The 14,034-nt window shown below is 35.9% G+C and overlaps 2 long non-coding RNA genes across 4 annotated transcripts in view; one reads left to right on the forward strand and one right to left on the reverse strand.

Annotated features, from left to right (window-relative positions):
• Nucleotides 1–1,986: 1,986 nt before the first annotated feature.
• LOC128202563 (uncharacterized) lies at nt 1,987–9,770 on the forward strand. 2 transcript variants are annotated; one of them, XR_008253854.1, is made up of 4 exons: nt 1,987–2,564; nt 2,684–2,931; nt 7,037–7,259; nt 9,389–9,770. It is a non-coding gene; the product is annotated as an uncharacterized LOC128202563 (long non-coding RNA). The 2 variants fall into 2 exon arrangements; XR_008253853.1 differs by having other exon boundaries at nt 1,987–2,931.
• The window catches only part of LOC128202562 (uncharacterized), a 48,403-nt gene continuing 38,432 nt past the window's right edge, over nt 4,064–14,034 (reverse strand). For both annotated transcript variants that reach the window (XR_008253852.1, XR_008253851.1), the window contains 3 exons: nt 10,805–10,937; nt 9,553–9,690; nt 4,064–4,474 (listed from right to left, as the gene is read on the reverse strand). This is a non-coding gene — a long non-coding RNA (uncharacterized LOC128202562). The remainder of the gene's footprint in view (nt 4,475–9,552; nt 9,691–10,804; nt 10,938–14,034) is intronic.

Raw genomic sequence — 14,034 nt, forward strand, 5'->3', positions numbered from 1 at the left:
CTAATAATAACTTCCTGGCCGTGTTTCTGGAAAGAAATGCGTAAAGGTCAACGAGCTGTGACGAACGGGCGTGACAGTGCTGTCTATTGTTTAGAAATTTTGAAAGCGCTCTACTCGTGTTTCTGCCGTGAAGCAGTTATGCTTCCATGGCTGTGTTTCTGTTTGTAGGGTGGGATAAGGCAGTGAAATTACAGGTACGGAGGTATAACACTATAATTCTGGGGGGGGGGGGCAATGATTGTTAGTAATGCGAATAACCACTTCTATTGCTAGCAATATACTCTGTCAGGTCGACCTTCACGTGGTCCCTCTTCGTCTTTTTACTAAAGACTTTAGTTTTTTTACTTTGAGGTATTTTTGATGAGAAGATATGGTGTGTGTTCGTATAGTTTGCCCTTTATTATCCATTACAAAAAAAGTACCTATTTAATCTATATAATACGTGAAGCAAAATCTTTGTACCTTTTTTTACAAAAACTGTAGTGAATGGATTATGTAATATAGCACACTTATAGTTTATATAGAGAAGGAGTGCAAAATGCTAATATATTTTTTTATTATCCATAAAAATACATTAAATCAATAAAAAAAAACATTACACGTACTACCATGTATATGACACATACACGCACATATACTCTTTTGTTTATTGTTAAAGTCTGTGGTCAAATTGAGAATAGATTAATATTGTTTGTATTTAATATTATTTGTGAATGAAAATGAATGAATGAAATGAGTCTTTATGAATGAAATTCATTTATTACAATATATGTTATGGTAGAATTTCGACCACGGGGCGACCACTACTATATTATTATTGTACCATAGAGAATTATTACTAAGAAACTACATTATTAACTACATTATTTATCTATGATTGTAGTAAAAAAAAAACAGCCAAAATATTGTTGTTGTTGTCAGTTAGATTTATAACTATTATCACATTATAGATTATTATATGTAAGTGCGTAACAAGATGTACAAAACAAAATAGTTTTATTTCATGTAAACACTGAGTCACGGCCGTAAACAAGTGTCGTGACGTGACGTGCGACGACATACTAAGTTATTTTTGTATGATGTGACACGCTCCCTCGTCATTGTCACGTCGCTGCACCGCGCCACATAAATGCTGACTGTTTAAAAATAATTTAAAATTGCGTTCTTTAAAAAAAAAAACAAATTCAGTCATGGCATAACCATTTATTTTGATTTAAAAACTAAACTACTCAACCGATTTTTAAATTTCTATGACAATAATGTGAATGTGTATCTTTGGTTATAAAAAAATTATAAACGAATTTCCAAAATACATCTATATCTGACGGAGTTATAAGGCAACAAAGACAGAAAAAAATAACTGAATTGAGAACACCTCCAGACTTACCAGAGGGAGACTGTACAAAAGTCGATTGCTTGGGTACCTCTGTCCCATTTGTGTTTCTACCGTGAAGCAGTTGTGTTTGCATGGCTGTGTTTCGATTTGAAGGGTGGGATATGGCGTGAATTTACAGGGTACATAGGAATAACACCTGAGTCCTCAGGAATGGCGACGCATGGGGGGTATCATGGGCGAAACAGTATACTCTGTTATGTCCATGGTACTGCTCATGTCTATAGGCTACGGTTACCATTTTCCATCAGGTGGGCCGTCAGCTTGTTTGCCATTCTAAGTTGTATAAAGAAAAAAAAACTCCTTTTCAACCGGCTTCAAAAAGGAGGTTTACAATTCGGTTGTATTTTTTTATGTTTGTTACCTCATATCTCCGTCAGTTATAAACCGATTTGGAAAATTCTTTTTTTATCTGAAAGGATATACTTATATTAAATTTTTATTATAATCAATTTAGTAGTTTAAAGATCAAAATAACTGGTTTTATCACAATTGAAGTAGTTTTTTTTCTTTAGAAACAATCTATTTAAAGTCTAAAGTCTTTAGTAAAAACTATTTAAAGTCGAAAATACATATAAATAACCAATCAATAAAATTTCAAAGTACATTAATTTATACAGTGACTCCATTTATTAACTTCTGACCGGTCATATTAAATAAACAACCGGCAAGTGCGAGTCGAAATCGTATACCAAATGTTTTGTAGGTATTAAGGGTGCAGAGGCATTACACCTTGGTCGACAGGAATGGCAATGCATAAGGAGTATCATGGGCTCTGTAAAGTCTATGGTACTCTTCACGTCTATAGGTACCACTTTTTATTAGGTGGGCCGTCAGCTTGTTTTCCGTTCTAAGTTGAATAAAAAAACATTTTTTTTTATGGATTTTATTGCAATGCAATATAAATCACAATGGCACTAAAGAAGTCGATTACAAACTCGTTTGCTCAGCCAAAAACGGACTATCCTCGAAAAATTTTTAGGCAGCGTCATTCGGTAAGGATTCTAACGTTATACCATATATCCAAATCTGTTCAGGCATTTGTATCTTGGAATAAAGAAACTCGCATACATGAAATTAGAAAACATTACACTCCTTGTTTGGTTGGTCGCGTAACGAGAGCTCCTACGTGAATTGTGACGTCACTAGACATTACACGCGAAAGAAAATTGTGAGTAACTTTCAGAGACTTTCTATTTAAACGACCAACGTTACAACGTATGGAAACAATGAGAATATTCATAACAAATAACCAGATTTAGAGGCGCGCGTCATTATTCTGTTCATTAGGATTGCGCCGTGTCGCCGGCGCCAAGAATTGCTCGGGATCAAAATAAACATCTCATTACATTTCCAAGAATCGCCATTTATATCTACATGTTGTGGATTTGTGATCATAAATAATTCTGCAACTGAACGCGACCTTGGAACAGTTTTGATCGATCGAACTAGGATGGAATCAGATACACGTACAACAAACAACATAGAGCTATGTTATGGCAGGTTTAGGTCATTGAGAACATCAATGTAAGAAAAAGGTAATTTAAGATTTCGTTAAGTAAAAAATTGTGATTAAATTATTATGAGAACGACATAAGAGTAAACAGTATTAATCGTAAAACATTGTTATGTCTGTGGTACTGCTCATGTCTATAGGCGACGGTTACCACTTTCCATCAGGTGGGCCGTCAGCTTGTTTGCCATTCTAAGTAGTATAAAAAAAAATTCATCGGATTAGTTTAGTGTTATATTTTGTAATATACAAAAATATATTCAAATAACTTATTATGTAGCTGTTTTAAAATTTTTAAATTGGTATATAATTGATAGAGTTATAAGCTAAGGTTGTGAGATAATAAATTTAATAAAAAATACCGAATTGAGAACGTCCTTCTTTTTTTTAAACTGGTTAAAATCTAGACGAATAAGGCCAAAAAAACGAGTATTTATCAGCTGAGTTTAATTCCACCTTTAAAGGTTTCCAATGACAACGTACAAATAGTCAATGCCATTGGAACAATAGATCACCTACTAAAAGTTCCATTCGATTTCTTAAAAGGAAATCCGTTAATCTTCAGATTACAAGTACGTACTTACCTACGTATTACTGCGCAGCTTTTTTTGTTACTGCGCAACTTATGTTACTTATTTAAAACATAACAGCTGATATATGGAATATTTAATAGATAAACAAATAGATAATTATTCTGATTTATTGCTACCCTTCAAAAGATTATCTTTTAACTTCTAATCCTACAGAGACAGCGTGAAATAGCATTTAGTGAGCCAACCGTTGAGAGTAGGGGGGAAAAGCGATTGTTAGTAATGGAGACTGAGAATCCCATTGCTAGCAATATACCCAACCAGGTCGACCTCCTCGCGGTTCCCCCTGGAAACTATCATGGTTAATTCCTAATGAATTCATCATGATGGGCTAACTGGCCTATTTTCATTTTCATCGATCACCCTTTACTGGTGCTTCGCCAGCGTATCCCGTTAGCGCAGGCGGGGTTATCATACCATTTTCACCCATCAAAAAAAAAAAACCGTTGAGAGTAGACTATTCTCTTTTCGGTTGATCGTATTTGTGTACCATGTCGTCTCTGTGTTCATTCAAGATGTGCTCACATATCGTGCTATAATAAAAAAAAAATACAAGAATAAACCCTATTGATTGTAAAGAAAATTGTATATATATTGGCTCAAAAATGGCAACATTATCGCTTAATATAGTTGCAAAAAAAACAAGTTTAGAATTTCCTTCTTTTGTAAGTGTGCTTAAAAAAAATTAAGAACAAATATATTATGATGGTTTGCCATTCAATGTAAAAAACATAATATTTTCTTGTATTATCACAGTATTATATTATTTCTTGTAGGTTTGTTGATTAGGTAGCTTAAATTAATTGTTGTAAAACATTCTCTTCTTTTCATTTAAGAGTTTCCTCTTGTCGGTGCAACTAATTCATGCATCTTCTTCCAGCCAGCTCTATCATGACATGACACCTAGTGTTTCCTCTATCTGTCCCATGTAGTTATTCCTCGGTCTTCCTCTTCCTCTTTTGTAAAACATTATATATGCTGAAATTAAAATGTAATCAATGTTGTTTAATATGACTCATGTTATATAGACGTAAACATATTATGACCCTAAACCGTTGTAGATATATTCTTAGAAATCAGTCAGCTATTGACAAAGTGCACAAGTTATATAACAAAGGGTTTTATTGTTATTATTGCTTTAATAGGTACGTTGTGGCTAAAAATATCAATTCTGCGTATATGTTTTATACGCAGAATATAATTCCCATAAACAGATAAATATTTTTAACAAATATTAAGAAGGAGAAGGTTTAGAAATTTTGTGTATTTTTATATGTCCGATTTTAATGATTACTTAGAAATTTAGAATATATATTGTTAGTATAAAGTATATTGGTATGTAGTGTCATACAAATATATACAATATATCTCAATATAAAGTATTGATATCAATAGGTATCACAAAAGACCTAATTCAGTGTAAAAATTTCAAAATCAATCAACCGCTTGTATACATTTCATAAAAAAAATTATCGAAGTGACACGAAGCTGGAGAATTCGTTTGCCATTACACAAAAACGCATCAGTTTCTGTTGAATTATCAACAAATAGATATAGATGAATAATAATTATAAATACAGGCAGATTAGATAGATTTTTTAAAATTAGAACATAAATTCTATGGATTGTGGATCTACAAATAAATTTTGAAGTCTTTTGTTCTGCAAAATAAACAGTAGCAGCAACTGGTACAAAATTAATAAAGGACCAACACGGAGATAAACTTCATTAATTGTAGAAATAATTATAAAAACTACTCAGAATTGTCGGGGTAAATCTGCAACATAATCAGAAAAATATTCAAATGAACGCCTCGTTTTTAAAAATCGACTAAATCACTATGAAACTAGTCAATATTTAATGCGTTTAACTATAGCTGTATAAAAAATTACAAAGATATAGAATATCTTCCAAGAATCCAGCAAATTACGGTTAATCATGAAATTCTCGTGGAACGCAAGCCCGTTTCTGTTGTTCGGGGATCTGCAAAGTGAACGTCTTCATCGTACTCAACAAAAACAAACTCATCTAGTACCGAGAACAGCACGGTTCTCGCTAGCGATTGCCCTTCTAGTATTGTTGTCGGTACCGCTTCGTGTTCCACGAATAAATGTTTTTTTTTTTGTATGGATGAAAATGGAATGGTAACCTCGTCTGTGCAGGAGAAGGAGATTGTTATTTATTTATCTTTCATTTACATAATAAACGTACCTACACATGTCGAACGTAAGACTTAAAGGCGTTCTCTACTAGTCAACTATGAAGCAAAAGATGTTTGGCTAAAAATAACAGCACAGATTATATAAAGTAATTTGCCGTGTGATCCCGGCATAGAATAAGCCACTCCTTGCTTTCTCGTGGGTGTCGTAAGAGGAGACTAAGAGAACTTAATGGTCAAGGAATGGGCAGCAACGTCTATCTTAAATATCACCAAAGCCAAATTGCGGTTGCCAACCTCTCTTCTAAGCGTGGCAAAATACGGGCAAATTCCGTACTAATAGTAAATTGCCATAAGGAACGACCCCATTCTTTAAGGCAGTCTATGGAGGAGGCCTATGTTCAGCAGTGGTCAGATAATGATGATGATATTAAATAATACAGTATAGTGGCCACATTGCTAGCAATTTGCTTTTGTTGGGTACCATGTGGTTTCCCCTGGAAATCCTCGCGGTTAATTCCTCATGAATTCGTCATGATCAGCTTAATTTAAGTTTATCCTCACTTATTTTTTAATGGGTTAAAATGGAACGGCAACCCCATCTGCGCTATCGGTATACACTGGCGGGGTACCAGCCATGAGGCATGATAGGTGAAGACAAAGGCAGTTGGCCCCTCGTGAAGAATTTGACAAGAATTAATCAGGATGGTTTCCAGGGGGAACCGCGTGGAGGTTGATCTGATAGGGTATATTGCTAGGAATAGGGCTGTTATTACCCATTACTAACAATCTCTTTCCCCCCATCCTCACCTACTGTCATTCACCGGTATCCATCTGCGTAAACATGTGTTATTTGTAAGGGAGTAGGACATAGCCTACATTTTATCCCGGACAATGTATATGTATTAATATGTATGTGTGTGTGTGTGCGACCTGGATATATATTCCGGTCACACAGATAGAGTCATGGGTATATATACTGGTAATGGAGGGAAAGGATTGTTAGTGATGCGGATTACCACTCTCATTGCTAACAATATACTCTAACAGGTCGACCTCCCCCTGGTCCCTCCTGGAAACCATCGTGCTGAATTCCAAGTGTATTCATCACGATGGGTTAACTAGTCTGCTTTTTTATTCTCACGTATCACCCCTCACTGATGCCCCGAAACCATCAATTAAAAAAAATGCTGAATAGTATAATGTAAGTAATTACTAAGCAGGACTTCTCCGAAATTCCAATACAGTGAACGGGATGGATTAGCTTTTATTAAACCTGGAACACACTAGTTTATCTATGTAGGTATATCATAATAATGTAGTAATCCCAAGTTATCTCAAATGACACAATGTGTCACACATTACAATCTTTTGTTTTATAGAAAACTAGACAATGTATACAAGGGTTAAGGACATTACGCCATTATATGGTACCCATGAGAAGAAATAGCCCCATAATTATGGCGTGTGTACGTGCCAGGGTCACATTGTTGATGTGACAAGATTACAAATAATTTGATGACACGGATTATGTTGTCGATGAGTAGATGCTCGTACTTCTCTGAAAGGAGTCTTTGAGTTTAGCAGGAAATTTATTACAAATAGGTAAGTAAATAAGGTACTTATATACTACAGAAAACATTCTTAGTTTATACACTGTTTTTTTTATATATAATAACATACTGACTGATTAAGTCCGCCCTGTAAACATATTTCAATGTGTGCAAAAGTATAAATAAATAAGTTGAAATTTAAAGTAAATAACCTGTGGTAATTGTTGTGTATATTGGGGGGAAAGGGATTGTTAGTAATGGGGTCTAACTGACCCATTGCTAGCAATATACTCCACCAGGTCGACCTCTACGCGGTTCCCCCTGGAAACCATCGTTTTTAATTCTAGTGGAATTCGTCTCGATGGGCTAACTAACCTACTTTCATTGTCACCTAACATCCCTCACTGGTGCTCCGTCGGTGTATACCGATAGTGCAGGCAGGGTTACCATTCCATTATCATCCATTAAAAAAAAAATTGTTGTGTATAGTTTAAAATTGCTTAAAATTGTCTTGCAAAGCAGACGAGGCGGTAAGAGAATAAACCGCTTTCAGTGACTTCAATTTTGAATTTTTTCTTTTTACTTCGAGAATGTTTCAGAATAATATTTGAATTTTGTGAATAAACAATAATCTTACTAATACAATAAAATTGTAACTAGACTACGTAATAGATAAAAACAGGAGATATTTAAGAAAAAAATTATAAGAGCAATAGATGATAATATAATAATATTATAAATTTTGTTTGTCTGTTTGTTTGTTTCGGATTCACATAAAAACTATTGCACCAGAATGTTTAAAAGCTAGTGCATGTTTTATCTTGATACGCCATCTAGAAGTGGTCTCTTGCATTGGTTTTTCTACTTCTGATCTGATCTACGCTTACGAAGTAGTAAACAAACGTAGTTTAAGATATTATTCTATGAAAATAATTTGACAGCAATCTTGGCTAAATTAGTGTACATATAAACTAACATCTTAGATTATATAGATAGAGTCTCGAGCCTCAAAAAACGCGTCAACTTTTTGTCAGCTAATTGTTAAACTAGTTGTCTCGTTTTTTATTAGTGTTCTATATACTTCTCCATCTTTTTATTGCATAAAGTCTATGCATTAAAATGATAGAGAAATTGTAAGACAAAATAAATACAGAATTTATAAAGGAATCACTCATAACTATTTAAGCACGCAAATTTGTATGAAAAAGTTGACCCGCTTTTCTCAAAGCATTTGTATGGTGACATTCTATCTATGAGTATATAATCTAAGATGTGTATTTTAAAATAAAAAAAAAAAACTCCTAATTACCTACAGTAATAAATATCAAGAACAAGTAATTAACATTTTGTCACGGGAGTAAACGTTAGTACGGGTTGATCCCATATTCATTTTGTCACTTTTAAAATAGGTTTCTTGTGGAGCAAAATCTTACATTGTTATAAAACATGTTTTGCTTTGATGACTCATTTGGGGATATTACCACTAGTACTTTTCTTTGGTCTTCAGTTTTTGACATTACATTACATTTAAAATAATATATCGTATCTAATAATTCATTTACAGATTAGATAGAATCCAACAACAGAATATCTCTGTGACGCATTATTATAATGTGATGAAATAAATTACTCATTTCTATTGTTTTTTGTTCTCAAATCATTATCCTTATTTCCTGTTATTTTAACACTGTTAACACCCACTTGTTTATCAAAAAATTTTCAGCGAAATTTGTACCTATTTATTTGGATAAAAATGGATAATGGAAATAGATAGTTTAAAGTATGTACGATATGTGATGATATCTGTAGACATACTTTCATCGTCATCCTTTTTCCATCACTAATGTCCCGCCATTGCCCAAATGCCCACTATGAGTATTAGCATAGAGTATTATTATTCTATTAAATCCATTAAAAAGTATTAGGCGATAGACATAATAATTCAGTATTTCAGTATTTAAAGGTTGTAAATGTTGTAAGTTTCTAAAGTTGAAAATCAAATTAAGAATAGAAAAAAAAAATAAGAAGCCTATTTGTACGTAAAAAAAATGTTACGTTGTTTTTGTCCTTTGCCTCAGTGGAATTAAATTAAGAGAAATGGAAAGTAAAAATAATATTACTTGACAAATAAATACTTATTCTATTTTCTGTGTTAGTTCTAATATAAATATTCCCTTTTAGGTGAAATAGGACAAATATTTGTGACATGAAGAAAGTAGTAAGCAAATAAAGTATTAAGGGCATATTCAGTAGCGTACAAAAGACATAAATGAAGTAAGTCCCGCGGATTAATAACTTCTATCATAGAAAAAGTATAATATACTTCTATCTATGATATTACCTACATTATAATTGTACCGTCTTGTAAATTGTGACATCATTCGTCATCATTTTTCTGCCCTTGTCCCAATTATTTGGGTCGGCGTAATATGACTGTTGAGTTTCTTGCGGACTCTTCTCAACAGATAACAATTTTCCAACCCCTGCAGTAGATTAAAAAAAAAAAACTATTTAAAAGTGCTTGTAAACAAGTCTCTTTGAATAAAGATGATTTAATTTTGAATTTGTTTTTATTTAAATTACACTTGGTTTTTGTTTTTATAACATAATAATCGCGGGAGGGAAGGGAATTAAGTAATTAATGCGGATTACCAATCCCATTGCTAGCAATACACCTTATTAGATCGATCTCCACGCGGTTCCCTCTAGAATCTATAGTGCTGAATTCCATGTGTATTCATCACGATGGGTTAACTGACCTGTCTTTTCATTCTCACCTATCACCACTCACTAATGCCCCGCCAGTGTGAACCGATAGTGCAGGAGGAGTTAACATTCCATTATCATCCATTAAAAAAAAATTGTTGTGTATAGCTTAAAATTGCTTATTGTCTTACAAAGCAGACGAGGCGGTAAGAGATTAAATAAACCGCTTTCAGTGACTTCAATTGTGCAGGAGGGATTACTATTCCATTATCAGCCATTAAAAAAGGGATCGTTAATAATGATGTTTTAACAGCCACATTTGCTAGCAATATATACCTGTCAGGTCCAATTTGGAAACCAATTTGGTTAATCCTTGTGGAATTATTACTCTCACCTATATTATACACCACCAGTGTACATTGATATCGTAGACAGCAAATACCATTCCATTATTAATCATTAAAAAACGATAAGAGAAAATTATATTCTATTCCATTATCACTCATTAAAAAATATAATAAGTTTTTTTTTATACCACTGAGATGGCAAACAAGCATACGGCCCACCTAATGGTAAGCGGTTACCTATGAACGCCTGCAATACCAGAGGTATTACGCGCGCGTTGCCGACCCTGAAGAAACCTCTTTATCCCCCTTTTGAAGAACCCCATGCTGTAGTCTCTTGGGAAAATCTAGGCAGGGAGCTCATTCCATAACCTGAGTGTTCGTTGTTGTTGTTGTTGGCAATTAATGTTTTTTTCTTTCTTTCTTTCTTTCTAGAAAACAGTTCACATTATTTCATCTATTGACATAATCTTTTTCATCGATTTTATGGGAAATCTGTTCTGTTTTTTAGATGGCACGATTTTTTCAATGATTAATATATACACACCATTGTCTTGCCCTTTTCCAATACCAATTTGGGATAGTAATATGTTTTTTTTTTTCCATTTGCACTAGTCTCAATACTGACATTCCTTCTGGCCATGTCATCTTCCACGTAATCCATTAGTTTCTTTCTGGATCTATTTAACATAAAATTAAATATTGGCTATAAAACATTTAAACCAAATAATATTCATATTTTGTTTTGATTTTTTTATATTCATCTTAAAATATTTCAGTAAAACGGCAATAGTCAATAAAAAAAATATGTTGAGAGATGCCACCCGATAAAATTAAAAATTAAATTAATAAATAAAAACTTTTAAGTATTATTTTACATAAATATTATTTTCCAATTTTATTTAAAGTTTACACATTTTAATAAAATTAAAAACTGTTAATAATAATGTGAAATGAAAATTATTTTTATTCATGTAAGCATTTTTGAACAGTAATTTTCTTATAAATCTACCGGCTAGTTCGAAATTTGATTTCAGCTCCGTCGAAGCCCCGCTTGGATCGTCGGATCACTGTTTGGTGCGGAGCGAAGTGCCTCTTACGAGTCCGACTCCACCTCGTTCTACGGGTAGACGTCGCATTTGGCACTACAGGTCGGCAGATTGGGATGAGATGCGGATTTTTTTCGCATCTTACCCATGGAGGCAGGTTTGCTTCACACTGGATGATCCCGACGCCATTGCCGATTCCATTGCTGATGTGGTGCTTCAGGGAATGGAATTATTTATTCCTAACTCTGTGGTGCCCGTCGGCGGGAAATCCCAGCCCTGGTATGGAGCCTCCTGTAGAACAGCATCTCGTCTGAAACAGGAGTGCTTCCTAACCTGGGCTAAAGGTGTGGCGTCGCGAGATCCTAACACCAGTGCTCTTAAAAAGAAGTATAACTCTGCCTCTAGGTCCTTCAAAAGAGTTATAGCCACAGCGAAGTCAGAGCATATTAGTAGAGATGGCAAGAGATTGGCTAGTTTGCCCTCTGGGACTCGAGCTTTCTGGTCTCTTGCCAAAGCTGCACAAGGGAATTTCTGTAAGTCATCTTTTCCACCTTTGCGCAGGGAGGATGACTCGTTGGCCCAGAACGCTAAAGAAAAGGCCGATCTTCTTGGATCCATCTTTGCGTCAAACTCGACATTGGATGACGGGGAGAAACCACCACCGACCATCACGTGTTGTAGGAGCTCTATGCCTGACATTAAATTCACGCATAGCTCAGTGCGTAGAGCACTTTTCTCCCTCGAAATCCATAAGTCGAGTGGGCCTGATGGTATTCCTCCAATTGTGCTTAGGACGTGCGCACCAGAGTTGGCTCCGGTTCTTACGCGTCTTTTTCGGCTTAGCTACTCATCGGGCATAGTCCCAAAGTTTTGGAAGACTGCTCTGGTGCATCCGATCCCTAAAAAGGGAGATCGCTCAGATCCAGCTAACTATAGGCCCATAGCTATCACTTCCTTATTCTCGAAGGTTATGGAATCCATCATTAACCGTCAACTGCTCCGGTACCTAGAAGAGCACCGGCTGATCTGTGATCGCCAGTACGGCTTTCGACAGGGACGTTCGGCCGGTGATCTTTTAGCTTACTTAACACACCGATGGGCAGTGGCAATTGAGAGTAAGGGAGAGGCCTTAGCAGTTAGTCTGGATATTGCGAAGGCCTTTGATCGGGTGTGGCATAGAGCGCTGCTTTCAAAGCTACCTTCATTTGGGTTGCCTGCGAGACTGTGCATTTGGGTCGCCAGTTTTCTCAAGGAACGTAGCATTAAGGTCGTAGTCGACGGTGCATGCTCTGATTTAAAACCTTTGAATGCTGGTGTCCCGCAAGGCTGTGTACTATCTCCGACTCTGTTTCTTCTGCATATCAATGATATGTTACAGATAAGTAATATTCATTGCTATGCGGACGACAGTACAGGAGATACATTATATACCGGTCATGCAAAGATCTCGCGGGCACATACCGATGAGTGCCGGAATAGACTTGTGTCTGAAATCGAAACTTCACTCCATCAAGTTTCGATCTGGGGTGAACAAAATCTTGTCCAATTTAACCCCAAAAAGACACAAGTCTGCGCGTTTACCGCAAAAAGACGCCGTTTGTCGTATCTCCTCACTTTCAGGGCACTTCCCTCGATAAAAAGTCAAGTCTAGGAATTCTGGGCGTTGATATATCTTGCGACGTCCAGTTTTGCGGTCATCTGGAGGAGAAGGCTAAGATAGCTTCCAAAAAGTTAGGAGTGCTCAATAGGGTGAGACGATATTTCATGCCAGAACACCGCCTGAAATTATATAAAGCCCAAGTCAGGCCGCATATGGAATACTGTTCTCACCTGTGGGCAGGAGCGCCACAGTACCAACTCCTTCCGTTAGACCGCATTCAAAGTCGGGCGGCTCGAATTATCGATAGTCAACGCCTTACTGTCCGACTTGACCCATTGAAACTGCGCAGAGATGTTGCATCTCTGTGCATCTTCTACCGAATTTATCATGGGGAGTGTTCTGAGGAATTGTTCGGATTGATACCTGCTGCTAATTTTCACCACCGTACAACCCGCCACAAACTAAAGTTTCATCCCAATCATCTGGACGAGTGGCGGTCTTCCACCGTGCGTTTTTCAAGGCACTTTCTTCCACGCACAACCATTCTTTGGAATCAACTTCCAGCAGCAGTATTTCCGAACCGATACGACAACATAACCTTCAAGAAAAGAGTATATTCCTTTTTAAAAGGCCGGCAGCACACCTGCAATGCCGCTGGTGTTGTGGGTGATCATGGGCGGCGGTAGTCACTTACCATCAGGTGAGCCGCATGCTCGTTTGCCCCCTGTGTTGTAAAAAAAAAAAAAAAAAAGAACGAGCAAAAAACGAAGCTATTTCTTTTTTTAAATAAAGAAGAGTGTTCTATTGCATATTGCGTTTTAAAATAATTCCCTGTTGCAACTGTATACCTGCGTATCCAGTTATTACTAACCGCAACCCGTAACGTTTTCCATTTCTATGTACTAACGGAACCACAAATTACACAGTAGTACAATGAGCGGGCAAATTACAGGAAATTACAGGTTCTGCGCGCAACATAATTTTTACATGTTGGAAAGAATTAGACGCAACAGGTGAGGAAAAACTGTCTTGAATATGTCGCCGTTAGTATTTACCCATGTCGTAATTGGACGGTCACTGACGCATCCTATATCCTTCATCTATGATCACACAGGAAATTAATAGGCC

This window comes from Galleria mellonella, unplaced genomic scaffold (genome assembly GCF_026898425.1).
Source record: "Galleria mellonella isolate WM207_F2 unplaced genomic scaffold, CSIRO_AGI_GalMel_v1 utg139, whole genome shotgun sequence".
NCBI classification, from domain to species: Eukaryota; Metazoa; Arthropoda; class Insecta; order Lepidoptera; family Pyralidae; genus Galleria; species Galleria mellonella.